Source organism: Mus pahari, chromosome 14, assembly GCF_900095145.1.
Source record: "Mus pahari chromosome 14, PAHARI_EIJ_v1.1, whole genome shotgun sequence".
NCBI classification, from domain to species: domain Eukaryota; kingdom Metazoa; phylum Chordata; class Mammalia; order Rodentia; family Muridae; genus Mus; species Mus pahari.
The window spans coordinates 46,633,866-46,638,769 of record NC_034603.1 but is presented as its reverse complement, the minus strand read 5'-3'; the positions used below and the strand labels follow the sequence as shown (position 1 = coordinate 46,638,769).

General features: G+C 40.6%; 1 pseudogene; it reads left to right on the top strand.

Moving 5' to 3' along the window:
- Window positions 1–2,190: 2,190 nt before the first annotated feature.
- Window positions 2,191–3,982, top strand: LOC110331828 (annotated as a pseudogene).
- The last annotated feature ends 922 nt before the right edge of the window (window positions 3,983–4,904 follow it).

Genomic DNA, 4,904 nt, shown 5'->3' with positions numbered 1-4,904 from the left:
CTGGCCGCAAACTCAGAAATCCGCCTGCCTCTGCCTCCCAAGTGCTGGGATTAAAGGCACGCGCCACCACGCCCGGCTCGTAAATAATTTTTTTTAAAAAATGGGTTTGTGTGCAAACGATTAAGCAAGTGCATGTACTTGCGCTGAAACCAAAAGACCTCAGTTAAACCCCTGGACGCCGTGTGGTAGAAAGAGAGAACAAGTGTCAACAAGCTGCCCTTTGACCTCCACCCACGTGATATGGCACACGCATGTACACACACACAGTGTAAGAAGAAACTGAAAGAACAGCCCATTTCCAGGACACCTCCCTGCTGCTCACCCGAGACTCCCCCTTCCTGCCCTTCCATCTTTTTCAGAGATGTCTACACTGAAAAGAAAGAATCGAAACTGTCTGCTCACAGGTGACATTGCTGCATACATAGAAATGTCAAAATCCTGAAAACGAGCCAGTGAATTCTGCAGAGTTCTAGGATACACTGTAACACACAAATACCGATTGTATTTCTAGCCTAGGGAGAAACAGCCTGGACAAAATATAAAAATAATTTCATTTCAAATCAATAGCACCAAATAAGTAGATAAATGCCAACCTAGGAGTGTAGCTTAGTGGTGAAGTGCTTGCTAAACATATGAGCTCTAGTTTGGGTCCCAGCCCAAACAGAGAAAGAAAGAAAGAAAGAAAGAAAGAAAGAAAGAAAGAAAGAAAGAAAGAAAGAAAGAAAGAAAGAAAGAAAGAAAGGAAGGAAGGAAGAAAGGAAGAAAGAAAGAAAGAGCGGGGGAGGGAGGAAGGAAGGAAGGAAGGAAGGTAGGAAGAGGGCTGGTGAGATGGCTCAGAGTGTAAGAGCACTGGCTGCTCTTCCAAAGGTCCTGAGTTCAAATCCCAGCAACCACATGGTGGCTCACAACTATCTGAATGAGATATGACGCCCTCTTCTGGTGTGTCTAAAGACAGCTACAGTGTACTTGCATATAATAATAAATAAATCTTTACCGAAAAAAAGAAAGAAAGAGAGAAAGGAAGAATAACTTAGAAACTGATTAAGCAAAGAGGTAAAAGACTTCAACACTGAAAACTACAAAAAAAAAAATCCCTGAATAATTTTAAGAATGTATCAACAAATGGAAAAACGTAGAATGTTTAATATAACAAAACAATGTTTTTATATCAAGAAGAACAAAGTAGAGGGTCCAAAGAATCTCCCACCACTTTATAACTTGGGAAAGTCCCCAAATGTCTCTCTTCCCAGGTTTCTTCATCTATAGATGAGGTCTAGGACCCCCAGTTCACCTTCGTTACCTATAATCACCCTATGAATAAATTACAGAAAGTGAGAAAGTGTATAGGAAGAGGCCTGGATATAGTACCAGATAAGAAAGCTCTCTGTGTATGTGCACATGTGTGTGTGAACATGTAGTATTGTATGCATGTGTATGTATATGTGTATGCACATGTATGTGCATGTGTGTTCACATGCAGCCTGTGTGTGCATGTGGTGTGTGTGTGTGTGCCATGCATGTTTGGGATTAGACCTGTTCACACACACGCTAAACAGGCATTCTACCAGTGAGCTGCATCCTCATCTCATTATTAGTATGTTACTGGTGCTCCTTGGACCCTGAGGAACCTAGAGAATGTCTACATGTGTGACAATGCATTATGACGAAAATATCTCTTACATTCTAAGAGACTGCAGCTCCCTCTGGACCTCACAGACATATTAATCATACACCTTGAGGTCTCAAGACTCAAGATTGTGTACTCAGCCTGCTTGTTTAGTTTGCCTTAAAGAGCAATAAAAAAACTAACCTCATTTTGCCTTGGATTTCCATGTAAGCAACTTTTACAGCCTAAGCTAACACATAGCTGTAATCTCCAGTTATGTGCTCTTTCATGTCCCTGACCCAGAGGAATGTGTGTGTATCATTCGTTGAAAACAGCAGACAAAGGGTTGAAAGTGCCCTTCCAAAATAAATATTCACCCTAAATATTGAATACAACAGTTGGCTATTGACTGATAAACAATGGTGTTTGTAATATTGCATATTATCTAGGTCTGTTGGAGTCCGTGACTTAATCCCTTGAAAAAACATTTTAAAGATTTCTGTAAAATGGGGTGAAGTCTGGGCATTGACATTCAAGTGTATCTAACTAAGCTAGGTGGAGTGCAGTCAGGTAGCAATTTCAAGATGCCAGGCACCCCAACAGAAATTAGGGTTCGGGCTGGTGAGGTGGCTCCGTGGGTAAGAGCACCCGACTGCTCTTCCGAAGGTCCAGAGTTCAAATCCCAGCAACCACATGGTGGCTCACAACCATCCGTAACAAGATCTGACTCCCTCTTCTGGAGTGTCTGAAGACAGCTACAGTGTACTTACATATAATATATAAATAAATAAATCTTTAAAAAAAAAAAAAAAAAGAAATTAGGGTTCCATGCAGTATGTATCTTTCAGTGTGTTCAGTCTGCCTTCTCCTCCTTAAAAAAAAAAACAAAACTTCCAGTTCTGCATCTGCTCTGGAATGGACACAATTTCTTTTTTTTTTTTCAGTGTCCATATTTCAAACTTTTATTTATCTCAAGTGATGCATAATGGAGTTAAAACTTAAGTTGAAAATGTAGCTGTTATAAGGATGGTATTAGTTCAAATATATACATGGATTCTCGGCAGCCTGATTCCAATAACAGAGCCGAATCTTTTAAAATACAACTACGGAAAATGAAAGGGGAAAAAAACCTTAAAATATCACAATTTCCATAAATATTACAAACCATAAGAAAATATTTCAAACACAGTAATTCCATATTTTTTATGTGAACAAAATGAAAGGGTGGGATTGAACAAAAGCTATTATAAATCGCCAACGATATCAACCTGCATGGACTTTTTTTTTTTTGCCTTTAACAGTAAGTTAAAAATTTAGTACAATCTAGAACGTTTGCCTTACCCAAGACCACGAAAACGGTCTTGCCAGCACTTGTTCTCATGTTTTCCTTTTGTACAATTTTAAAACTAAAATGTTCAAACCCGAATAAACTCCTTCCTTGTTTGTAACGGATGGACACAGTTTCTAATGCCTTGGACCTTGTGAACTGAAGTTGAGTTGTGAATACAATATGGATAAGGCCCTGGTTGAATTTGCTAAATTCAATGGGTCAGAAACTAAACCATTAGGTTGGGCTGGAGAGATGGCTCAGTTGTTAAGAGCACTGACTACTCTTCCGAAGGTCCTAAGTTCAAATCCTAACAACTACATGGTGGCTCACAACCATCTGTAATGAGATCTGATGCCCTCTTCTGGGATGTCTGAAGACAGCTACTGTGTACTTACATATAATAATAAATAAATCTTAAAATAAAAAAAAAGAACTAAAACAAAACAAAAAAAGCATTATGTTAAGTCTGCCCAGCCTACAATAAATCATGTAAAAGAAGAACGTCCAGAAAAGATATCAGATTTAACATGACTGGTGGAGAAGAAAGGTTTGGCTTTTCAGGATTCTGATGCAGACTTTAAAGACAATGAAAAGTCTGTGCAGTTTAAGCAGCAGTGTAAGCATGGGGTCTGCGTGCGGAGAGAGCTGGGACGGGAGGACAGGATTTTGTCCCAGACACAGGCCAATTTCATCTGCCCCAAAACACAGATGGAAATGAAGAAATCACAGAAAATAACATGTGTCCAATAAAGGGGACGCCATTGTTCCCACGATCAAATCCAAGCAAGGCAAGAAGAAGAAGAAGGCCCATTGCCAAAAATCAGCCATAGACACACAGTCATGAGAATGTCAGATCTCATTCGGGAGGAAGAAGGGCCCTCGAGAGCCACAGCAAGAAGGAAAAAGCTACCATGAATCAGAACAAGCCACCTGCCCACAGGGATGCCAGCAGCCTACCTCTACCCCAGCTGTCTGAGGGTGGCATCAGAAAGCAATGGGGGCTGGCTAAGCAGCACACTGTGTTTGGGGTAACACTTAGTGGCTAATTGTAATTGAAAGCAGTTTTTAATTACACAATAAAAACACAAGTACATCATTATAGTCTTTATTTTCAAGTGCTCTGAAATTTTAAATAAAACTGATAATCTTCAAAGGGGATAAAAAATTTCTGTAAAGTGTCCTTCCTTCCTTTCTCCAGCTGAGGCTTCTGGTACTGTTCACTGAAACAGAGAACAAAGCCCTTGGTTATGGAAAGACATGCACAGACACATTCACACAGACAGACACACAGGGACAGAGATAGATTTACAAGACAGCCTTCAAGCAGGCACAGATTCAGACCCATACAACAGACAGACAAGAGGACAGAAGGCACAGGGAGTAAGAAGTAGAGAATTCAAATCTGGGATCGCTCTAGGTTGAATGACACCAAGGAGGACTGCTTCCACTTTATTCCTAATTAGTAAGACTAATGTTTGATTGGTCACTTGGAGCTTATTTTATTTCATTTTTGGGGTTTTTTGTTTTGTTTTGTTTTGTTTTTTGAGACAGGGCTTTTCTGTATAGCCCTGACTGTCCTGGAACTCACTCTGTAGACCAGGCTGGCCTCGAACTCAGAAATCTGCCTCCCAAGTGCTGGGATTAAAGGTGTGCGCCACCACTGCCCAGCTTGGAGTTTATTTTAAATGCATTTAATCCATGCATGCATGCATGAAGATCCAACTCCCTGTAAGTGGCTTGGTCAAGTGATGCCTGTTTCCAAGAAGTGTTCTTTTTCTAAATGACCAAGTTAAGAGTTGGAGCCAAGAGTCCAAAAAGGAAATGAGGCAGAAAAGTGAATCATTTGCCTCATGCGGACAGGGAAAACCCCAGAGCTGCCATGCTCAGAACTTCATGGGCTGCCGCAGAATGTCCCCGCTCCATAAACTAAGCGGGGGAATTGGGGATTCGCTCCTTATCTTTTTTTTT